Raw genomic sequence first — 25,719 nt, forward strand, 5'->3', positions numbered from 1 at the left:
GATGCCGATACTTGCTTCCTTTCAGGGGTGGACATGCTGCAGGGAAATCAGGAAATTTCCCAAGTGCTCCCCTGAATGGTTCCATAGTGTTGTATTATTGGAGTCAACTCCCACTTATTCTGTGAGAATCCCAAAGAATCTCTCAGGGGAGCCATTCGACACCGGTTCCATTCTCCAATATTAAAATTGCTGACCTCAATGAGCATAAAATTGACAAAAAACAGCACAAAAGAACCATGATGTTCACTAGGTTCCAATAATCAACATAAGTCCCGGATGACATCACTGGAGACCAATCTGCGTTTTTAAAGAAGGGCCCTGATGACTTCCATTGGGTGTCCCTCTTGCTTGCTCAGAAGAGCAGGTTAAGATCGGAACCTGCGGGAAGGCAGTGGGATCAATGCGGGTAAGTCCGAAGGGCCATTTTAACTGCCCGCCCACCCAATTTCCCCCCCGGTGAGCAAAATTAAAATCAGCCCTTTGGGCTCCTTGCACTGATATAGTAATCACATTACTCATGTAAAAGCTTCACATTGGGAAGTCTACAAAAGACTGTTTCACCCAAAAGCCTTATTCCATAACAAACTGGAAGAAGTGCATCCTTGAAAAGTGTTTTTCAATTCCTTGTGGACTGACTCAATCTTCATTGTATTTGTACCACTAGTATCTTGCTATATCATTCTGCTTCTGCGTAACATCTTCTTGTAAATAAATCTATTAGCTTTAGCCAAAACAGAATGGTCTGGCATTGTGGTATTTAATGGTTTTGGAAATTCAGTACTTTTTTTTGAAACTGAGTGTTGTTAGTACTTTACAGTTAGCGATGGAGGCCATGGTCAGTATGTGCCAACTGCTGAAGTTTTTTTTTACTAGACCTTTCCTGAGCCACTAATCACTATTTCCCTATCAGACTAGTATGGTTCCTTATAAGCATACAGGTTTTGTTAATTTATCACATCTCACTTGGAGGCCTTGATCGAGATCTTGGTTTCTTCTAACTGGAGTCTTTGTGAAAAACTTGAGCAAACATTTTCTTGTTTGAGAGGGAGAAGAGCCATATGTGATTTTTCTCATGGTGTAGGTGAGATGATGCATGTCCTGCTATTTATGTCTTTGCATCAAGTGTTTGCAGACAAACAACAACAAAAAGAGGATTGTCGAACATGGTGCCCCTTCAAACCATGCCAAATGTGTCTGGGTTTGATCTCCCATCCTGAACTTTTGTCAAAGCTTTCACAAGTCTAACTAGGGAAATTAAGTTAGCTCTGCAGTACAGGAGGTATAATATTCACATTCCTAGACACTATAACTGAATCTAAATCGGTATCAGTATTGCTGGCTGCTTTGGATAATCCCTTGGTCACACACAGGTCTCCATTTGTCCTGTGTACAGACATCAAGCATGTACCACTGTGTTAGCTGAAAGAAATGATTTAGAGTAAATCCTCTTCCTACTGTCAATGATATATTTACAAAAAGGGACTTAAAATTGAGTAATAAACTGAAATCTTCGCAAATACTTATTCCTCTGCTTTTCAGACTGAATCTAGAATCTATCCTCCAACTGAGAAAATGAATTTGCTCTAAAGAAGGAACAAATTTGCATGCAACACTGTGCAAATTTTTATGGATAAAGGCCAAGGTGCCTGCTTTATTGCATGCAACGTATTAACAAAAAAGATTATATTAATTAATATATGCAAGCTCCACTGATGGGTCAGTTAGTTAAGTCAGTGTGGAACTTAGTCATATATCTCAAGCAGGTCCCAAGTTTGATTCATGGTCTGTATTAAGTTAGCAACACTTGGGGCACGATAATTGGCCTTAGCGCTCTTGAGCTAGGAAAGGGAAATCAGTCAGGCTCCTCTTCCTGATTGCTCTCCAGTGATCCCTGCTGGATAGTACATACACGTAGACATTGATTAAGGACAGGATCAAGCTTAGCTGTGATGCCTTCCACAGTTAAACTGAAACTCAGGCTGGGGGGTTTCTGCTTCAGCACTCCCCACCCATCCATTAAATGCATAGGGATGGCAGAAGCGAAGAATTCTGGCCAGACTATCTGAGATCATACATAATGAGTGTCCACTTGGATGAGGTACAGGAAAGTAGGCAACTGTTCTGGAGTGTGGATTTGTATCTTCAGGGGAGGATACTGCCAAAAATAAATAAGAGGAGGTGCTGGATGCAGTTTGCCAGGAAAGCTCAAAGTGGAGAACAGCATTCCTTTCCTCATGTTTGCCTGATGACCTCAGTACTTAGAGATTACTTTCTCCTATTTGCCTGCTGACTTCAGTATATAGAGATACCTTTTCCTGTTTGAGTCACGACCGCAGTATTTAGAGATTCCATTCCTCCAGTTTGCCTGATGCCCTCAGTATTTAGGGACTGGCAAACTGGAGGAATGGGGGACTTTAACCTTCACACAGGTTGGGAAAAGCAGACTAGCAACTGTCAGAAAGGTAGTAAATTTTTTGAGTGTGTCTGGGATAGTTTTCTACTATGTCATAGAGGCAACAAGGGGGCAAGCCACACTAGATTTAGTAATGAGTAATGAACCAGATTTAGTTAACAGCTTAACTGTGCGTGAACATCTATCCATAACATGATCGAGTTCAATGTAGTGTTTGAAAGGGAAAAAAGTGAGTCAGCTGTTAAGATTCTAGACTTGGGTAAGGCCGACTGCAATGGGATGAGACAGAGGCTGTCCACAGTAAACTGGGCAAATCTGTTAATGGGTAAAACGACTGATGATCAGTGGGAAATGTTTAAAGAAGCATTTAACGTGATACAGAATCAGTTTATACCCCTGAGGGGCCAGAACTCTACTTACCAAATAAAAGCCATAGACAACTAAAGAGGTAAGAGACAGTATAAGACATAAGGAAAGGGCATACAAAAAGGCAAAAAATGGCATAGATCCAGGCGAATGGGAAAGATACAAAGTTCAACAAAGGGTCACAAAACAGATAGTAAGAGCTACAAAAAGAGAGTATGAAAAGAAACTTGCAAGGGATATCAAAGCCAATACTTTTATAGTTATATTAGGAAAAAGAGGGTGGTCAGGAGCAGTGTTGGCCCCTTAAAAACTGAAAGTGGGATATTGTCATTGACAATGGGGAAATGGCGGACATGTTGAACAATTACTTTGCGTCAGTATTTACAGTAGAAAAAGAGGATAGCATACCGGAAATCCCAAGAAAACTAATATTGATTGGGGACAGGGACTCAATAAAATTAACATAAGTAAAGCAACAGCAATGAAGAAAATAATAGCACTAAAGAGTGACAAATCCCCAGGACCAGATGGTTTCCGACAGAAAGCAGGAAACTACAGGCCAGTTAGCTTAACATCTGTCATAGGGAAAATGCTAGAATCTATTATTAAGGAGGTTATAGCAGGGCACTTAGAAAATCTCGATGCAATCAGACAGAGTCAACACTGCTTTGTGAAAGGGAAATCGTGTTTGACTAATTTATTGGAGTTCTTTGAGGAAGTAACAAGCAATGTGGATAAAGGGGATCCTGTGGATGTGGTGTACTTGGATTTCCAGAACGCTTTTGACAAGGTGCCGCATCAAAGGTTACTACACAAAATAAGAGCTCATGGTGTAGGGGGTAACATATTAGCATGGATAAAGGATTGGTTAGCTAACAGGAAACAGAGAGTAGGCATAAATGGGTCATTTTCAAGTTGGCAAGATAGGTTAAGTGAGTGGGCAAAAATTTGGCAGATGGAGTATAATGTGGGAAAATGTGAACTTGTCCACTTCGGCAGGAGGAATGGAAAAGCAGCATATTATTTAAATGGAGAGACTGCAGAACTCTGAGGTACAGAGGGATCTGGGTGTCCTAGTACATGAATCACAAAAAGTTAGAATGCAGGTACAGCAAGTGATTAGGAAGGCAAATGGAATGTTGTCATTTTTGCAAGGGGAATGGAATATAAAAGTAGAGATGTTTTGCTACAGTTGTACAGGACATTGGTGAGACTGTGTGCAGTTTTGGTCTCCTTATTTAAGGACATAATTGCTTTCGAGGCAGATCAGAGAAGGTTCACTCGACTGATTCCTGGGATGCGGGAGTTATCTTATGAGGAAAGGTTGGACAAGTTGGGCCTGTATACACTGGAGTTTAGAAGAATGAGAGGTGATCTTATTGAAACATATAAGATCCTGAGGGGACGAGAAGGGGTAGATGCTGAGAGGATGTTTCCCCTTGTGGGAGAGACTAGAACTAGGGGCCACAGTTTAAAAATAAGGGGTCTCCCATTTAACACGGAGATGAAGAGAATTTTTTTCCCTCAGAGGGTCGTGAGTCTGTGGAACTCCCTTCCCCAGAGAGCGTGGAGGCAGGGTCATTGAATGTTTTTAAGGCTGAGTTCGATAGATTCCTGATTAACAAGGGAGTCAAAGGTTATAGTAGGTAGACTGGAAAGTAGGGTTGAGGTCACAATCAGATCAGCCATGATCTTATCAAATGGCAGAGCAGGCTCGAGGCACCGAATGGCCTACTCCTGCTCTTAATTTGTATGTTCGTATTTTCTTCTGTTTGCCTGATGACCTCAGTATTTAGAGATTCCTTTCTCATGTTTGCCTGAAGCCCTCAGTATTTAGAGATTCCATTCGCCTGTTTGACCGATAACCTCAGTATTTAGCGTTTCCTTTCTTCCTGTTTGCCTGCTGGCCTCACGATGGATGCGTTATCCTCCTCCTGATTACCTCATTATGCATGGGTTATCCAGGAGAAACAGGCACAGCTGCTCAAAGAGCTTCATCTCTAAATATTTTCCAACCAAATTCTGTGAATAATCCGTCACACTTGGAACTTTTAGTACTTTTGCCAGGAACTGTAATGAGGTGTGATGAGCTTTAATTGTTGGCTGAGGTTATCAGGCTGCTTTTTTCATCAATTATGGATGATTATGTTATAACATTTGCTGAAATTCACATCAGATTATATCTGGCTTGTGTGGCCTTTCATTCAGTGAAGATGTAAAAACGTGCTGACTGTGCTGCTTTCCAATAACAGCAATTATGTTGTAGGTTGGGGTCATAATCTGGGAAAGACCATCGAAGAGCTGGGCCTGGAGTCAACACTGCTTTGTGAAAGGGAAATCGTGTTTGCGCACAGAGAGGCGTGCAAGCTGGATACAAACTACTTACGCAGTTTCAAAGATTGCGGAATTTTGTGTGAAAATGAGTTACATGCATAACTGCAATACCCCCAAGTTTCCTCATTATTTTGCATCTGTCATCCAACCTTTTGTCTGAACGAATCTCCGCCCACAAACCGGCCTTGCCGCCAACTCTCAAATGTGAGTATCCTCCAATTGTGTTTGTTTGGGAGTGTTGGCGGTGGGTTAGCTCTCAACATTGCGACCAGATTTTCAGATGCAGCAGGAAAGAAAGTAATTCTTCTGGTGTTTAATTCCAATTTTTTAAGCAATTTAAGAAATTTATCCTCACTGAGACCTGCTCTGTATTTTCTGTTTTTTTTGAATGGATTTTCATGGCTAAGTATAATTGAACAGTTTCCCCGATTAAAGGTTCCTGCTGTGCTTGATGTGAACGAATGGTGGTTTAAATGAGTTGAAACTTACATTTTCATACTTAAAGAAGAAATGTGTCGTGTGGGTTTGGTGCTTTTCTTGTGGCTCTGATTGTTTATGCTGATTTGGCCCCGTTTTAAGTTCGGACGTATTCCAATGACTACTTGGGCGCAACTTGACCGGCAAAATGGGTGCGACTTTGGGCGCATTTTCGGGTCTAACTTCTGGATAGCACTCAAGGAGGAAACTCCAGGCTCTCGTGTCTTCCTGGATTAGCAAAGCTATGCTGAGTCAGGCACAAGTGGTTCATTCAGTGCACAGTGAGTTGCTTTTTTTGCTGCGGCTTCGGCTTGTGGGAAAGACCTTCAGAGAGCTGGCGTCTTTCCGAGTTAACGTGGAAGTGGTACTGGTCATTCAGTCACAGCCTCCTTTGACTCACAGCGAGTAAAGCTCTTTCGCTGCCCTTCAGCAATCTACGAAAAGTCAGAGGCCGTGTATTGTCGGGTTGCCGCTGGTGGTTTGGTCACCTGCACTCTGTCAGCGGAATGAGAACATGGTTTCAACCTTGCAATCAGGGTGTGAGAATGCGGTCACACTTGGAGTGGGGTCTGTGGCGAGTATCGGTGTAGTAATTGCTGTTGAACCACAAGTTTGTCTCAAAAGGCAAAGTTGCAGTTTCAAAATAAAATGCTGGGTTAGAAAGAGTTAAAGTAGGAGACTGGATGCTCTTGCGAGAGCCTCGTGCTATTTCTGTAAATGTCAATGCTGCACCAGAGATTATGTAATTATTCCGAATAAGGCCCTGCCATTAAATACAAGTGCAGAGGCAACACAAGCCAGAGGAGACAGAGGCAGTGGCAGTGACAGACGCTGACAACAAGACTGATGGATACCAATTTACTCTCACCTTTCTTAGAATCCAATAATGCGATTTAAACAGCAAAGAGTCGGAGAATTACACCAACAGCATTTGATGGGTGCGTCGTTTCATCTTGCGCTTGTGGGTTTTTTTTATCCAACATTCCATGCAATGACATACCCAGTTTGTCATTTTTAGTGACATATTTGGGATGCTGCTGTTCCACTGTATGCCATTTCAAATAGAAAGGATCTACAGAGATACTTCCAGGGTTGTCACCAGTCTGATTTTAAAATTGGCAATCATACATTTTTAAAATGTAAACCACACACCAAGCATCTGCATTTTTAATGGCTACTTTTTAATGAATTTTGCACTTGTCAAGATATGGGACACCAGTGCTGGGAAATGAAGCACTTTTCATTTCAGGTACCCGGTGCTCAAGTCTCTGGAGTGGGGTTGAACCCACAACCTTCTGACTCAGAAGTGAGATGGCTAACTAACACTGAGGCAAGGTTGACAACACCCATCTGCTTCCTGGCCTCAGGATTAACAAAAAGGGGAAAAGCCCATATTCAGGGCAGTCAAATTTTGAACAAAGGACTGTAGGATAGCCCTTGGCCCAGAACTGGAAGCTATAGTGCAGGCAGTTAGAAGTTATCAAGTAAGAAAGATAATGCCATAAACCTGCGTTCCAGCTTTCAGACACTTAGGTCGGGATACAGGCTGCTGTCTCCTGGAGCTTTCAGGATCCGATAGCTAACAAGCCACAGGTCAGTGGGCAACCAGATCCCAGGTCCATTAGGATGGCGAAGGCTGAAGTTGGCCTGCATGAGGCTGCCTTTTCTCAGGAGCGCAGCACATGCCAGGCACCCCTTCAGAGATGCGTGTAGTGGCACAGAGGAGGAAAGACCAGGCTGCCCAGACAGACACTCTATAGATGCAGCCCACAACAGATCCTTCTCAGGACCAAGTTGTCATGAGAGGAGGGCTACCTCAGCCCCATGAGCTTTTTGTACCATAAGAGCAGTCTTGTGACACTGGCCCTCAGCATTTAAGAATAGGTAAAAAAATGTAAATCATTTCAAGCAATCGAGAGGTCTAGAATGAGGGGGTCATAGATCCAAGATGAAGTATAAGAAAATTAGTACAGAAAGCAAGAGAAACATTTTTACACAGAGTTGTGAGGCTGTAGAATTCACTTTTGAGGTTGGTGGTTGAGGCAGAAACTATGTCAATATTCAAGATTAGATTGGATAGGTCGATGAAGGGAAAGAGGATAAAGGGATATGAAAAATCATGGAATGATACAACACAGTAGGAGGCCATTTGGGCCTTTATGCCTGCTCGATGAAAGAGCTTTCCAATTAGTCCCACTCCCCTTCTCTTTCCGCATAACCCTTGAAATTTTTCCACTTCAAGTGTTTATCCAATTCCCTTTTGAAAATTATTATTGAATCTGCTTCCACCGCCCTTTCAGGCATCGCATTCCAGATCATCACAACTCATGTAAATTATTTTTTCCTCATGTCACCTCTGGTTCTTTTGCCAATTACCTTCATCTGTGTCTTCTGATTACTGACCCTCCTACCACTGGAAACAGTTTCTTATTTACTCTATCAAAATCATTCATGATTTTGAACACCTCTATCAAATCTCCCCTTAGCCTTCTCTGCTCTAAGGGGAACAATCCCTGATCCTCTAGTCTCTCCACATAACACAAGTCTTTCAACCCTGGTACCATTCCAGTAAATCTGTTCTGAGCCCTCTCTAAGGCCTTGACATCCTTCCTAAAGTGTGGGGTCCAGAATTGGACATAATACTCCAGCTGGGGCCTAACCAGTGTTTTGTAAAGGGTAAGCATAACTTCCCTGCTGTTATACTCTATGCCTCTATTAATAAAGCCAAGGATCCCATATGCTTTTTTAACCACTTTCTGAACTTAGAATCATAGAAAAATTACAGCACAGAAGGCGGCCATTTGGCCCATCATGTCCGCGCCGGCTGAGAAATAAGCCACCCAGCCTAATCCCACTTTCCCGCATCTGGTCCGTAGCCCTGCAGGTCATGGCCCTTCAGGTGTACATCCAGGTATTTTTTTTAAATGAGTTGAGGGCTTCTGCCTCTACCACCCTCTCAGGCAGTGAGTTCCAGACCCCCACCACCCTCTGGGTGAAAAAAATTTTTCCTAATTTCCACTCTAATCCTTCTACTTTAAATCTATGCCCCTGATTATTAACCCCTCTGCTAAGGGAAATAGGTCCTTCCTAGCCACTCTATCTAAGCCCCTCATAATACACCTCAATCAAATCACCCCTCAGCGTCCTCTGTTCTAAGAAAAACAAACCCAGCCTACCCAATCTGTTATCATAGCTAAAATTCTCCAGTCCTGGCAACATCCTCGTAAATCTCCTCTGCACCCTCTCCAGTGCAATTACATCCTTCCTGTAATGTGGTGACCAGAACTGTGCACAGTACTCAAGCTGTGGCCTAACTAGTGTTTTATACAGTTCCAGCATAACCTCCCTGCTCTTATATTCGATGTCTCGGCTAATAAAGTAAAGCATTCCATATGCCTTCTTAACCACCTTATCTGCCTGTCCTGCTACCTTCAGGAATCTGTGGACATGCACTCCAAGGTCCCTCACTTCCTCTACACCTCTCAGTATCCTCCCATTTATTGTGTAATCCCTTGCCTTGTTTGCTCTCCCCAAATGCATTACCTCACACTTCTCCGGATTGAACTCCATTTGCCACTTTTCTGCCCATCTGACCAGACCATTGATATCTTCTTACAGTCTACAGCTTTCCTCCTCACTATCAACCACACGGCCTATCTTTGTCTCATCCGCAAATTTCTTAATCATGCTCCCTACGTTTAAGTCCAAATCATTAATGTATACCACAAAAAGCAAAGGACCTAGTACCGAGCCCTGCGCCACCCCACTAGAAACAGTCTTCCAGTCACAAAAACACCCGTCGACCATTACCCTTTGCTTCCGGCCACTGAGCCAATTTTGGATCCAATTTGCCACATTCCATTGTCCTCTCACCTTCAAAGACTTATGTACGTATACCCCCAAGGTGTCTCTGTTCTTGCACACCTTTTAAAATTTGATCATTTAATTTATATTGCCTCTCCCCATTCCTCCTACCAAAATGGATCCCTGTGTTAAATTTCATCTGCCATGTGTCTGCCCATTTCACCAGTCTGTCTATGTCCTCCTGAAGTCTGTTACTATTCTCCTCACTGTTTACTATATTTTCGAGTTTCGTGTCACCTGCAAACTTTGAAATTATGCCCCGTATACCCAAGTCTAAATCATTAATATATATTAAAAAGAGCAATGATCCCAACACCGACCCCTGGTGGACACCACTGCACACTTCCCTCCAGTCTGCAAATCAACCATTCACCATTACTCTCAGCTTTCTGTCCCTTAGCCAATTTCATACTAACGCAGCAACTGCCCCTTTAATCCCATGGCCTTCAATTTTGCTAACAAGTCTATTATGTGGTAATTTATCAAATTCCTTTTGAAAGTCCATATATACAACATCAATCACACTACCCTCATCAACCCTCTCCCTTACTTCATCAAAGAACTCAATTAAGTTAGTCAAACATGATTTGCTTTTTAACAAATCCATGCTGGCGTTCATTTATTAACCCATATTTTTCCAAGTGCCAATTAATTTTGTCCTGGATTAATGTTTCTAAAACTTTCCCTACCAATGACGTTAGGCTGACTGGGCTGTAGATGTCGGGTTTATCCCTCTCCCCTTTTTTGAACAGGGATGTAACAATTGCAATCCTTTAGTCCTCTGGCACCACTCCCATATCTAAGGAGGATTGGAAGATTGTGGCCAAAGCCTCTGCAATTCCCTTACTTCCCTCAGTAACCTTGGATGCATCCCATCTAGACCGGGTGACTTTCCTACTTTGAGTACTGCCAACCTTTTTAGTACCTCCTCTCTATTTATTTTTATCCTATCCAATTTCTCTACTACCTCCTCCTTTACTGTGACATTGGCAGCATCCTCTTCTTTTCTCTGAAGACAGATGCAAAGTACTCATCCAGTACCTCAGCCATGTCCTCTGAGCTCCTTTTTGGTCCCTGATCGATCCCACCCTTCCTTTGATTACTCATTCAGTACCTCAGCGATGCTCTCTGCCTCCATAAAAAGATCCCCATCCTTCCTTTGACTACCCTTTTACTATTTATATGTTTGCAAAAGACTTTTGGTTCCCTTTTATGTTACCCGCTAACCTATTCTCATACACTCTCTTTGCCCCTCTTATACCCTTTTTCAGTTTTCCCCTGTACTTTTTATATTCAGCTTGATTTTCTACTGAATTATGAACCTAACATTTACCATGAGCCTCCTTTTTCTGTTTCATTTTAATCTCTATATCTTTAGTCATCCAGGAAGCTCTAGCTTTGGATGTCCTTCCTTTCCTCCTCGTGGGAATGTGTCTAGTCTGTAGCCGAACTATCTCCTCTTTGAAGTCCTCCCATTGCTCATTTACTGCTTTACCTGCCAATCCTTGATTCTAATCCACCTGGACCAGGTACCTTTTCAACTCACTGAAATTAGCCCTCCTCCAGTTGAGTATTTCCACATTCGATTTTCCTTGTCCTTTTCCATAACTATTCTAAACCTAATTATATTAAAATCACTGTTTCCCAAATGTTCTCCCACTGAAACATGCTCCACCTGCCCCACTTCATTCCCCAGAACTAGATCCAGCACTGCTTCCTTCCAGGTTGGGCTGGAAGCATACTGATCAAGAAAGTTCTCTTGTACACATTTCAGGAATTTCTCCCCCTCTTTGCCCTTTACACTGTTATTTTCCCAATCTGTATTATGATAATTGAAGTTCCCCCATTATCACTACTCTGAAGTATCTTTCAGCAATTCACCTACAAATTTGCTCTATCTCCTTCCCACTATTTGGTGGTCTATAGTATACAACCAGCAGCATAATAGCTCGTCTATTGTTCCTTAATTATAACCAAATACATTCGGTCTTTGAACCCTCAAGTACATCATACCTTTCTAGTCCTGAAACAGTATCTTTGATCAATATTGCCAACCCCCCCACCTCTCTTTCCTTCCCTATCTTTCCTGAATACATTGTAGCCAAAAATATTAAGTACCCAGTCCTGTCTTATCTTAGTGCTCTTATGCTCACTAACACGAGTAATCCAGAGATTTCTACCTTTGGGGTCCTGCCCTTCAAACTTCCTCCCTAGTTCCTCAAATTGTGCCAGTAGGACCTCAACCCTTTTCCTACCTATGTCATTGGTTCCCACATGGATCACAACCTGTGCCTGTTCCCCTTGCCCCTGCAAAACGTTCTGCATCTGTTCAATGATGTGCTTTACCCTGGCACCAGACAGGCAACACACCATGCGAGACCTCAAGTCGGTGGTTGTAGAAACACTTGTCTATCCACGTGACTATCGAATCCCCTATGATGACTGCATTTCTAAACTTTGCTGTTCCCTCTGTGCAGTAATTTGCCCCACAGTGCCTTGGATGTGCTCTAGACTGCACTCCCCCGAGGTGTCGTCACCCGCACTGAAAACCAGTTTGAGAATGCCACACTCCAGGAGGATTCCTGCACAGACTGCTTCTTCCTTCCCTGCCTGATGGCTACCACTTACGATCCTTCTGAACTCTCTGTAGTTGCAGGTTGACCACCTCCTGGAACGTACACTCCAGGAAATTCTCAGCCTCCCGTATGCCCTGCAGTGATTCCAGCCGCTCAAGCTCAGAAACCCTGATGTTGAGTTAGAGCAGCCGGAGGCACTTCCTACACAAATGGTTATCCAGGACACACAAAGCATCTTGGAGTTCATACATGGCACAGGAATTGCAGGCAACTGATCTCACCTGTCCCATCATTCTGCTTAAAAGTCTACCTACTTACTTGTGTGTACATGTCATGTATGTATGTATGTATGTATACACACACAGTCTCGACACACATTATATATGTATATCTCTCTCATGATGAGATATACATACACGTCTCATATATACACAAATATATATGTTTCATATATAAATATGTACATATTTATGAGATATATATATATATATATATATGTATCTTATTTTTCCATTATATATCTCATGATAGATCTGTTTTTAGTTTAGTATCCCCTTACTCCTTATTTATTATGTATACCAATTTTTTTATTTATTATAATTCAGATCCCTTTAATGTTCATATCCTCTGCTTAGTTAATTTTAATTTTATCCCCTTAGATCTAATTAATTATATATTTTCTTCTTTACTGTTACCACTTGGTTTAAATTACTTAGCACCTCCATCCCCATCTACACCGAATTCCCACTCTCACCAAATTCCCTTCGTCACTCTGTTAGGCAGATTCACCCAACTCTGTGCTTTTGCAGATATCCCTCTAATATATGTCCTTTAAAAACACACTAGTTACAACTGGTCAGACAACTTCCAGACACAATAATTAACACCTAGGTCAGGGACCCACTTACAGCCAATTGAATGTAAACTGCCACTGACTTGCAGTTTTTTAAAGTAAGAAAACTAGGTTAAATTTCAGTTTGATAAAAACACACTTTCTGTACGACTCACCCATTACTTTCCAGTGAATTTCCCACTCTCACCAAATTCCCGTTGTCATTCGATTTAGCAGATTCACCCAACTCTCACCAAGCTCTGTGCTTAAAGAAGGACTATTTGCTCGCATGAAGCCTAAACACCAACATGGACTGGTTGGGACAAATGGCCTATTTTTGTATAACTATGTACGGTGTGAAGGAGTAGAATGTCTACAAGGTTTATGTATAAGATTGTTGTATTAAAGAAAACATGCAACATTTTTTTGCACTCAGTTATTCATGAAAATTATACTGTTTTGCAGTGTCTGGTAGGGGTAACAAAGATACAACAAAGGCGATGTGCCCCGACAACATCCCGACTGTAATGCTGAAGACTTGTGCTCCAGAACTAGCCACGCCTCTAGCCAAACTGTTCCAGTACAGCTACAACACTGGCATCTACCCGACAATGTGGAAAATTGCCAGGTATGTCCTATCCACAAAGAGCAGGATTAATCCAATCCAGCCAACTACCGCCCCATCAGTTTACTCTCAATCACCAGCAAAGTGATGGAAGGTGTCATGACAGTGCTACAGAATGGCACTTACTCACCAATAACCTGCTCACTGGTGCTCAGTTTGGGTTCTGCCAGGACCACTCGGCTCCAGACCTCATTACAGCCTTGATCCAAACATGGACAAAAGAGCTGAATTCCAGACGTGAGGTCAGAGTAACTGCCCTTAACATCAAGGCAGCATTTGACAGAGTGTGGCAACAAGGAGCCCTAGTAAAATTGAAGTCAATGGGAATCAGGGGGAAAACTCTCCAGTGGCTGGAGTCATATCTAGCACAAAGGAAGATGGTAGTGGTTGTTGGAGGCCAATCATCTCAGCCCCAGGACATTGTTGCAGGAGTTGCTCAGGCCAGTGTCCTTGGCTCAACCATCTTCAGCTGCTTCATCAATGACGTACCCTCCATCATTAGGTCAGAAATAGGGATGTCGCTGCTGATTGCACAGTGTTCAGTTCCATTCGCAATCCTTCAGGTAATGAAGCAGTCTGTGTCCACATGCACAAGACCTGGACAACATCCAGGCTTGGGCTGATAAGTGGCAAGTAACATTCACGCCAGATAAGTGCCAGGCAATGACCACCTCCCCTTGACATTCAACGGCATTACCATCGCCGAATCCCCCACCATCAACATCCTGGGGGTCAACACTGACCTGAAACTTAACTGGACCAGCCACATAAATACTGTGACTACAAGAGCAGGCCAGAGGCTGAGTATTCTGCGGCGAGTGACTCACCTCCTGACTCCCCAAAGCCTTTCCACCATCTACAAGGCACAAGTCAGGAGTGTGATGGAATACCCTCCTCTTGCCTGGATGAGTGCAGCTCCAACAACACAGAAGCTTGACAGCATCCAGGACAAAGCAGCCAGCTTGATTGGCACCCAATCCATCACCCTAAACATTCACTCCCTTTACCACCGGCGCACCGTGGCTGCAGTATGTACCATCCACAGGATGCACTGCAGCAACTCGCCAAGGCTTCTTCGATAGCACCTTCCAAACCCGTGAACTCTACCACCTTGAAGGACAAGGGTAGCAGGCACATGAGAACAACACCACCTGCACGTTCCCCTCCAAGTCACACACCATCCCGACTTGGAAATATATCGCCGTTCCTTCATCGTCACTGGGTCAAAATCCTGGAACTCCCTACCTGACAGCACTATGGGAGAACCTTCACCACAGGACTGCAGTGGTTCAAGAAGGGGGCTCACCATCACCTTCTCAAGGGCAATTAGGGATGGGCAGTAAATGCCGACCTTGCCAGCAACCCCCACATTCCATGAACGAATAAAAAAAATGTTCAGTAAGGTTCTAAGCTGTGTTTGGCATTGGAGATTTGGATTTACCCTGAAGGTCGAGAAAATGGAATAATGGTAGTGGTGACAAATGGACAGATTAAAAATATGAGAAAGCTTTTTTAAATATTTGTATTCGGATCCACCTTGTAGCCAGCATTGAGGAATCCTCCAAATAATGATCTTCAAGAGGCTCTAATCCAATCTCCTCTGCCTCCAAAGCAGCTAGGGCCACCTACTCCAGGATCTCCATGTCCAGCCCTTTCTGGGTGGTGAAGTTTTGCAAGGTATAGCAAATTACCACTATGCAAGAGACACACGTATTGCTATTCCCATCCTGATCTGTCCAAGCAGTGAAACCAACCATTGAAGATGCCAATAATTCTTTCCGTGACAACTCTAATAGAGGCATGGGCCTCATTGCCAAAAACTGAGGAGCACCACAAGATCAGAATTGCAGAGACCAAAGCCCAAATGTCCTGCAGAGCAAGCTCAATACCTTACCATCACCAGCAATTGATCTGGACCCAGGTTATTTATTTAAATACTTCAATTTGCCATTGACTGGGCTGACACCAAGGTTAACTCAAATGCAGACATCCATCTGGGCAAAATGCTTGCCGCAAAAGGCAAAAAAATAAAAAAGTATACAAAGCTCCTGACTGCAGGAGAAAATACACAGCTGGGGTCATGATCCACTGAGAAAAATCCAGCTGTTTCTAGAAGGTTTTTATTTTTAATATCAAATACTCTGAGGTATATCATCAGGGCTGGTTATGATTTTTCTTAATACCATTCCAAATGTGGAAGATTGGGAGTGAAGACCTGTTCCAATTCACAGTAAAATCACCACAAATGAATACTCTGTGGGTAATTAGCAAAAAATTATACCTAAAGAATAGGCAGTTAAGACCTGACACCTAGGATTTGCCAATGCTGTGTACGAATTCATTCTGGATATAAATCTCATTCTCTCAAATTTTCCTCAGCTTTTTACTATCAGATATGTGACCCAGACTGAGCACCTTTGCTGGCTTTGGTGACGTCACCTTGCTCAAACATTCGAGATCTTCGCAAAACTGCAAGAGTGGAGAGACAAAGCACTCAACTGGATAGGCAGATGGATTTCCAATTAATCTTTTTTCTTTCGTGCAAATATTAGATTGTGTTTTAGGTTTATAGCTAGGATATGTGTGTGCGAGATACCTAATTTGGCTCGGAACCACTTTATCCTTGGCTCACCCCAATGATATCAAGGACTTAAATGAACACAGGTTGCCGCAAATGGTTTTACAAAATATATAAATAACTTTAATTATACTACTGCTACATGTTCAAAGAAAAGACAAGATTGTCAACTTAACTATCAGAGGCACAAGAACTTGCTTTCAGAATTACAGTAACAGTATCAATTTACCACAACTCCACTCAGTTCAGAATCATTGCATCATAGCCTTAGCTGGGTTCACCATGTATATTTTTATCTTATATCTGCATGCATTTCCTGTCTACAAATCCTTACTTCCTGTTGTCAAGTTTTTGCCACACCTTTGGGTCACCTTTTTCCATTTCCACAAATTTCAACGTCCACATTTATAATGGAAACTACTAGGCAAACCTGTCATTGTGTGATTGCACAACCTGGCCATTGGTAGGTGTTGTGTTAACTTTTTTTCCAAAAATCACAAACTGAAAAATTTTCATGCACCATTTTTTCTCAGTAACTGAAATTTCTATGCCCAAAATAAGGATTTAAACAAAATAAAACATTAAACAAATTACATACAACACAATAGCATGATTACATATATCCACTGAATTGTCTTTTGTATCTTTTGATACTTTGAGAAAGGTTTTCACTTGAAGGCCTCAGCCTCTCCAAAAAGCCTGGGTTTACATTTGATATTTTTGCCCTTAGCTGTGACGCTGAATTGAACTTGGATTGAGCATGTGCTGGTATCTAATTTCCCAGGAAGCACCGGTACTGCTTAGTGAGCTGTACTGATGGAATAGTTTTCTCTTTATCAGCAGCAAGAGAAATGATGTAACAATTCATTAGAGACCTAATTCAATGGATGTCCCATTGCAATGGCTCACTGTTTATAATACTTTCCAATTCCATTAAATTCCAACTGCTCTCAGGGGAAGGTATATTCCATTTTTTATCATGCAATAAAGAGAATCTGTAGCTTCAACTAAAGGCACAAGCAATATACAATCACATTCCAACTTTACTGATGTTCACATCAAAAATTTTCTTTTTCATTCTTACCACCTGCTACTTCCTTGTGGTGCTCCCTGAGTGGCAGGAGGTTGTAAGGTGGGTGTCTGGGAAATTACAACAACAACTTGCATTTATATAGAGCCTTCAACATAGTAAAACGTCCCAAGGTGCTTCACAGGAGTGTTATCAAACAAAATTTGACACCGAGCCACATAAGGAGGTATTAGGACAGGTGACCAAAAGCTTGGTCAAAGAGGTAGGTGTTAAGGAGTGTCTTAAAGGAGAAGAGAGAGGTAGAGAGGAGGAAGGGTTTAGAGAGGGAATTCCAGAGCTTAGGGCCTAGTCAGTTGAAGGTTCCGCCACCAATGGTGGAGCAATTAAAATCAGGGATGCGCAAGAGGCAAGAGTTGGAGGAGCGCAGAGATCTCAGAGGGTTGTAGGTCTGGAGGAGGTTACAGAGATTGGGAGGGATGAGGCCGTGGAGGGATTTGAAAACAAGGATGAGAATTTTAAAATGGAGGCCTTTCCAGACTGGGAGCCAATGTAGGTCAGCGAGCACAGGGGTGATGGGTAAACGGGACTTGGTGTGAGTTAGGATATGGGCAGCAGAGTTTTGGATGAGCTGAGGTGACACTCATCTCGGGGATGCTGTTGAAGGACCAGCTTCCAGTTGCATTTCTCTTGCCTTTTCAAGGTTATCTTGGCCCTAACAGCTTATTCCCTCAGGTGATGGCATCTTAGGGGGCTGGAGGGATCCAACCAGTGTGTCACTGCCCTGACAGACAGTATCATCATGAGTATCCACACCTGACAGCCCACTGGCTCAGTTGGGCTAATAGTCAATGAGAATGCAAACCAAATAATTCCAATAAAGTCTTTGAAACCCTGTAAAATAGTACTGTTAAGGATGGCTCACAATGGGAGCAGCCACACCTACCATTCCAGAAGTCATGATTGTCTTTACATCCTCCTCTTAGGTCCTTGATGCGGTAGGTCTCTTCTGGACTGCTATATGCTCCAGGATGGACTGCATTACCTCACAAACGCCCTTTATATGTTGCATATGCGGGTAGTAGACTCTTAAAGCTTATCTTGCATTGAGAGCACATTCGCGGAAACTATCTCTACAACACACTCACGAGTTGTATCGTCCTGGATCATTTTTCTTTTAAATACGGGCCCCTGACATATGGATCCCTGGGTCCCACGGCCAAAGGCTATTGTTTAGACACCCTCCAATCAGCCATGGCTAGATCTTCATCTTCCACTCCCAACTCCTCCAGTTCACTGGTGCTCGGTGTATCACCTAGAGAAATTTCAACACAATTCACGCCATAGATTCACCAGAATGATGCCAGGGATGGGAAACTATAGTTATAAGGAAAGACTTGAGATACTGGGACTATTTCCACTGGAACAAAGATTGAGGAGATTTAATAAAGATTTTTTAAAATATTTTGATGGAGTGAATAGGGAAAGACTATTTCCTCTGATTGGGGAGTCAATAATGAGGGGGTCATCAATCTAAAATTGCCACTAAAAGGTTGAGGAGAGAGGTTAGGATAAATATCTTTACACAAGAGGGTTATTGGAGCATGGATCGCATTGCCAGAGGTGGCGTTAGGACCCTGCAACCCATACAATTACACAGTGCCCCGAGCTAGTCAGGCGCCCCGAGCAGATCCAATGAAAGGACACCTATGCAGTGGTAATTTACCAGCTGATTCCCATCACATTGAGTTAAGCCTTAAGGGTGAAAAGAGGCATTTTTATAACTTACGCGAACATTAAGCAATGAGGGCATTTTTTTTAAAATTTACTGAGAGGAGAGAAATGCAACAGGACAGCAGAGGATTTGCAGCCCTCCTATAATAAAAGCTGTATACCTAGGAACACGCAGCAGCCTGCAGTGGGCTCTAACCTCAGCGATCACCTTCTCACAGTCATGGCTGTGGGGGGAGAAGGAGAAGACTAAATTCAGTTCTTAGGAGCTGTAAGTAGCACTCAGCGAGGGTAATTTTGACTCTGTGTGATAGTGGGCTAGATTTTGCAGTAGCAGAGCATCCAACACCGTCTGCCATTAGTTAGACTTACCCTTGCACGTTTAGGTTTTTAATTTCTTTTGCGTGGCGAGTTGCTGAAAGTGCGAGGTGATAACGTCGCAGCGATGGAAACAAGGCATCTGGGACCTGAGTGAACAGACAACGAACTGTGTATCTACCGCGCAAATACAGCAACTTCACGTCATTGAATGCATTTCAATAGTGAGGCAGACAGCGAGATGCCGTTTTCGCAAAGCTAACAATAAAGCGGCGCAACTCGGACAGCAACTTTTGGATATCCGCCTTTAACTGCGCACCTGCCCCTCACCTGAAGTTGCTGTACCATTTGCACTTAAAATCTGGCCCAGTGTAAAAAGGGAGATAGCAAATCGGAAGCCCATTTTACATCTCTCCTGATTTTAATTTTCATTGACTTCAATGGAAATAAAATCTATTACCCATTTTACATTACCGCACAGAGTCAAAATTGCCCCAACTACTCAGATATTATACAAGACCTTGCTATAGCTAAAGCATGAAAAGCTAGTTACTACATTGACAAATGGCTCATATACTGAAATAACAAGTGTTTCAAGACTTTTATAATTGTTCGATATCAAGCACTCGTATTATATATCGCTAATCATTTTGACAACTACTTTTATGTTACCTTTTGCAAACATGCCTTTCGACAATCTTACTTGTGTGGATTTGGTGGTGGTTGAGGCAGAGACCATTGTATCTTTTAAGGGAAAATTAGCTAAATATTTGAAGCAGATGATGATACAGGGCTATGGGGAGAAAGCAGGGCAGTGGGATTTGTTTTGGATTGTTCCAGCAAAGAGCTAGCACAGACAAGTTGGGCCAAATGGCCTCCTTGTGTTCTATGATTCGCTATAGCGAAAAGTTCAATTACCTGGTGACATGCATTAAAAATGAGAAAGTTAGGTGTAAGAAGGGGAGTCAGGTGGAACTTTTTCACCCAAAGGGTGAGAGCTGTGAAATAAATAATAAGAGAATGTCACTGAAGTGAACAGTATCATTGGGTCCAAGAGATAATTTGGACATATTTTTGGAGAGAAAATAGAAGTATGGTGAGAAAGTGGATGGGGTTGAGCTATGAAAAATGTAGGAGCCCAATGGCCCTTTTCTCTTGTTAAAATTCCTTGTGATTGGTGAGCATAATTTTAAACAAGCAATGAAAGTAAGGCAGGGCTCCCAGCTCCTGTTAGCTTTAAATATCTTGCTGTCTACTTTTCAGTGTTCTGTCAAAAACTAAGCAAAACATGAAAATGTATGAGAGCTGTGGGGCTAGTTTACTGAATAATAAAAGAACAATGTCTGTTTTACCCAAATTAATACACAGCGTATTTATATTTCCATATTCACCCACATTTTATATATGAACAACAACCTTGCCATTCGTATTCAATTTACTCTGTGAAAGATAGTGAACAGTTCGACTTTGTTCACAATAAAAACATGTCACTGTCCAGAGATGCACCCCTTCATCACAGTACAATGCTTCAAAGTGATTGAAGCAGCATAGGGATCTAAAAAGCAGACCTATTAACACTGTCAAAAGCCTGATATGTTATTCAAAGGCTCAGCACATCCCTCACACTCCAACCTAGCAGCATTCTTTGTTTATCCAGTTTTCTCCACTTGTTTCCTGAAGATACTGACATTCGTGCTGCGACACAGTTTCACGGGTGCCAGGTGTTCTCCAGTGCTTGAATGCACACGCTTCACGTGTTAACCTAGACACTGGGTGATGGCAGGCTGCTCGGTTGTGGAGGTTTGCACTTCTGCCCATCAGATTTCCCTCTGCCTCGTGATGGAGTGCTCCAGCACCATAAACCACTGTATCCAACAACAACTAATGGGAGGAGGAGGCTGTGAACATCCCCATCCTCAATGATGGCAGAGTCCAGCACGTGAGTGCAAAAGTCAAGGCTGAAGCGTTTGCAACCATCTTCAGCCAGAAGTGCCGAGTGGATGATCCATCTCAGCCTCCTCCCGATATCCCCACCATCACAGAAGCCAGTCTTCAGCCAATTCGATTCATTTCACGTGATAGCAAGAGTGCACTGGATACAACAAAGGCTACGGGCCCCAACAACATCCCGGCTGTAGTGCTGAAGTCTTGTGCTCCAGAACTAGCCGCACCTCTAGCCAAACTGTTCCAGTGCAGCTACAACATTGGCATCTACCCGACAATGTGGAAAATTGCCCATGTCCACAAAAAGCAGGATTAATCCATTCCGGCCAATTACAGCCCCATCAATCTACTCTCAATCATCAGCAAACTGATGAAAAGGTGTCATCGACAGTGCTATCAAGCGGCACTTACTCACCAATAATCTGCTCACCGATGCTCAGTTTGGGTTCCATCAGGACTACTCGGCTCCAGACCTCATTACAGCCTTGGTCCAAACATGGACAAAAGAGCTGAATTCCAGAGGTGAGGTGAGAGTGACTGGCCTTGACATCAAGGCAGCATTTGACAGAGTGTGGCACCAATGAGTCATAGTAAAATTGAAGTCAATGGGAAAATGGGGGAAAACTCTCCAGTGGCTGGAGTCATACCTCGTGCAAAGGAAGATGGTAGTGGTTGTTGGAGGCCAATCATTTCAGCGCCAGGACATTGCTGCAGGTGTTCCTTGGGGCAGTGTCCTTGGCCCAACCATCTTCAGCTGCTTCATAAGTGACCTTTCCATCATAAGCTCAGAAATGGGGATGTTCACTGATGATGGCACAGTGTTCAGTTCCAGTCGCAACCCCTCAGATAATGAAGCAGTCTGTGCCCACATGCAGCAAGACCTGGACAACATCCAGGCTTGGGCTGATAAGTGGCAAGTAACATTTGCACCAGACAAGTGCCAGACAATGACCATCTCCAACAAGAGAGAGTCTAACCACCTCCCCTTGACATTCAACGGCATTACCATCACCGAATCCCGCACCATCAACATCCTGGGTGTCACCATTGACCAGAAACGTAACTGGACCAGCCACATAAATACTGTGGCCACAAGAGCAGGTCAGAGGCTGGGTATTCTGCGACGAGTGACTCACCTCCTGACTCCCCAGAGCTTTTCCACCATCTAGAAGGCACAAGTCAGGAGTGTGATGGAATACTCTCCACTTGCCTGGATGAGTGCAGCTCCAACAACACTCAAGAAGCTCGACACCAACCAGGAAAAAGCAGCCCGCTTGATTGATACCCCATCCACCACCCTAAACATTCACTCCCTTCACCACCAGCGCACCGTGACTGCAGTGTGTACCATCCACAGGATGCACTGCAGCAACTCGCCAAGGCTTCTTCGACAGCACCTCCCAAACCCGCGACCTCTACCACCTAGAAAGGCAAGGGTAGCAGGCACATGGGAACAACATCACCTGTACGTTCCCCTCCAAGTCACACACCATCCCGACTTGGAAATATATCACTGTGCCTTCATCGTCGCTGGGTCAAAATCCTGGAACTCCCTACCTAACAGCACTGGGGGAGAACCTTCACCACAGGAATGCAGTGGTTCAAGAAGGCGGCTCACCACCACCTTCTCAAGGGCAATTTGGGATGGCAATAAATGTTGGCCTTGCCAGCGACACTCACATCCCATGAACGAATAAAAAAAAAAGCTGACAAATGGCAAAATGTGGTAAACAGGGTGGGGCTTGGGGGTTTAGGTTGTTCATAATTTAGCTGAATGCACTAAGGTTTATAGCCATTTTCCCAATCTCCAGGTCACAAAACTAAATCTTCAGATATTAGAAGACAGGACTAACAGAGTAATGGCAGAAAAGAGAAAGCAGGAGCAAAACAGTAACAAACAAAATATATTATGCAACCTATAAATTTTCTCCTGGAATAGTAAGTACAGTCACAGGACAATGTGGCGTTTCACTTGGCGGTGATGGAACAGTGTCTAACAGTGCCATGTGAAGCAGTTTGTCTCAGGCTGTTGAGAGACTCCAATTAGCCTCACTTATTCAATAAGCTTCTTTCATCAGACAGTCAGCACATTTCATACTGTCAAGAGAAGCACTCTTAAACTGTTGCTTTACATTGCTACATTTTGCCAAGTCTAAACCTGAACAGAATGGAGACAGGTTCATGCCCTGAGTTCTGAAGTTTGCTTTGCTGATGAAAATTCACTGAAGGTCATAATAACCTCAAAAATTAATGTCTCCACATCATGAGGCATAACATTATTGTTTACAATTTTGGTCTCCTTACCTAAGAAAGGATATACTTGCCATAGAAGGAGTGCAACGAAGGTTCACCAGACTGATTCCTGGGATGGCGGGATTGTCGTATGAGGAGAGATTGAGTAGACTGGCCTATACCCTCTGGAGTTTAGAAGAATGAGAGGGGATCTCATTGAAACATATAAAATTCTTACAGGGCTCGACAGGGTAGGTGCAAGGAGGATGGTCCCCTGGCTGGGGAGTCTAGAACCAAGGGTCACAGTGTCAGAATAAAGGGTAGGCCATTTAGGACTGAGATGAGGAGAAATTTCTAAACTCAGAGGGTGGTGAATCTTTGGAATTCTCTACCCCAGAGGGCTGTGGAGGCTCATTGAGTACATTCAAGGGATATGGGGATAATGCAGGAAAATAACGTTGAGGTATAAGATCAGCCATGATCTTGTTGAATGGCGGAGCAGGCTCGAGGAGCCGGATGGCCTACACCTGCTCCTATTTCTTATGTTCTTTTTATAGAAATTTCCAGAAACACCACTCAAAAACCAGAGGGTCCATGGAATGGGTAGCAATGCTAGTTTCAGGGAGCTAGGCATATTTAAAAACCTGTTTATACTTCACTGTAACTTTTGTTTACTGAACGCTCAAAAATACACCAAAACATTGTATTGTCCCACTGGGAGCAAGGCTGCCATTTTAAGGAAGCAGAGGAAAGTGGGTTTTCACATGAATATCCACGTTCAAGAAGTGCATCTGAATTGACCGTAGATCAAAGCAATCACTAGTGATCGGTACCAGGGTGCTGCTCCTGGCTAGGGAGGGGAAAATCCGACAAGGTTCCTACTCCTGATCCCACTGGAAAGTGTTAATGTGTAGATGTTGGGTGAGGACAAGTGCAGGCTCATTATGATGCCCTCTGTGGCTAAGTAGCCTGTTGACACTCAGTATCCTGACTTACATATGATGAATGGCTATTTGAATAACGTACCGGAGGTCAGGGAGAGTCAGTGCCTTCATAAGAAAAGGAAGAAGCTGGCAGAAAAGTTTTTGTTTAAAGAAATCAATTAATATTAGTATCTAACCATAAGGTGCCTTTAAAAGAGCTGTGTTTATATTAGATCATCAGCTCCCCATTGCTTAGCTGCAGAAATAATAAATCATGTAACATTTTCTATGATAACAAAATTCTAACCTAAAATTATTTCCTGAATCCCAGGAAATCCCTTGTTTCGAGATAACTAAACCCTCCCTGTGGCTTTTAATATGGCTTTATAGAAATTGTTTTATAGCAAACAAAGTATTTATTTCAGAGAGGGTAATGGATACCTCTTGGTAATAAAGTAGAGAGACAGTTAATAGCATCACTTTCATAAACCAAAAGAGGAAATCCAAAGTACATGCGTGAGTATTTCTGCAGGCACAGACTAGGTTATTATTTAAAGGGAAATAAGTTATATTTCTGCTTTATCAGATCTGGGGTATGGTCTACTCTTAATTCAAAGTCACTTAATTCAAATTATCTGATAATTTGTATTTGAGCACTAAATTTGCCTTTGAGCACTAAATTCCCACTATGCTGTGTTACAATGCTTAATTTGAATTATTGGAATTTTTTTAGTGCAAGAATTGATTTCCAAGTACAATAGAACCATAGAATAGTTACAGAACAGAAGGAGGCCATTCAGCTCATCGAGTCTGTGCCAGCTCTTTGTAAGAGCAATCCAGTTAGTCCCACTTCCCTGCTCTTACCCCATAGCCCTGCAAATTTTTTCTCTTCAAGAATTTATCCAATTCCTTTTTGAATCTGCTTCCACCATCCTTTCAGGCAGCGCATTCCAGATCATAACTACTCGCTGCATAAATAAGTTTTTCCTCATGTCGCCTTTGGTTCTTTTGCCTATAGTTATAAGGACTATAAAAAAAACAGAAAATTCATAAGAAGTTTTTGTGCTCAGCAAGTTAAGGGATGTTAATGCTGGGAATGAAACGTTTTTTATTTTGAATATCTAGCAGCAAGAATTCCCAAGCTAAGTATCTCCCAATTAAATGAAGAATAAAACCCCTCCACTATGCTCCAAAGTTGTGCCTCAGCCCAACCTCAGATGAGATACTGCACCAGCGGGACAATATTTCATTTCCCACACCAACCATCCTGTGACCTCTAAGTAAGATTGCCAAATAGTTCTGAATTTGGGGCAATTTTATTCTGTGGGATCATGTCCACTAAGAACTGGATTGGGAGGTCTAGGATTTCTTGTCTTATCCTGCCAGTTTTCTGATAGATGTGGAGCGGATGGGGCATGAATGGTACTCAGGCCCACTTTGGTACTGTGTCCCCACCCCTTTTCTAGAAAGCAGCCTCTG

The 25,719-nt window shown here is 42.9% G+C and overlaps 2 long non-coding RNA genes across 5 annotated transcripts in view; one reads left to right on the forward strand and one right to left on the reverse strand.

Annotated features, from left to right (window-relative positions):
• The window catches only part of LOC137334874 (uncharacterized), a 35,151-nt gene extending 14,677 nt beyond the window's left edge, over nucleotides 1-20,474 (forward strand). The window contains exons 2-3 of the long non-coding RNA XR_010966266.1: nucleotides 13,328-13,490; nucleotides 15,867-20,474. This is a non-coding gene — a long non-coding RNA (uncharacterized lncRNA). The remainder of the gene's footprint in view (nucleotides 1-13,327; nucleotides 13,491-15,866) is intronic.
• The window catches only part of LOC137334873 (uncharacterized), an 87,901-nt gene that overhangs the window by 15,422 nt on the left and 46,760 nt on the right, over nucleotides 1-25,719 (reverse strand). For 2 of the 4 annotated variants that reach the window (XR_010966265.1, XR_010966263.1), the window contains exon 2: nucleotides 18,039-18,407. The exons of the other annotated variants lie outside the window; for them this stretch is intronic. This is a non-coding gene — a long non-coding RNA (uncharacterized lncRNA). The remainder of the gene's footprint in view (nucleotides 1-18,038; nucleotides 18,408-25,719) is intronic. 4 annotated transcript variants of the gene reach the window in all.

Source organism: Heptranchias perlo, chromosome 18, assembly GCF_035084215.1.
Source record: "Heptranchias perlo isolate sHepPer1 chromosome 18, sHepPer1.hap1, whole genome shotgun sequence".
In the NCBI taxonomy this organism is placed as follows: Eukaryota; Metazoa; Chordata; class Chondrichthyes; order Hexanchiformes; family Hexanchidae; genus Heptranchias; species Heptranchias perlo.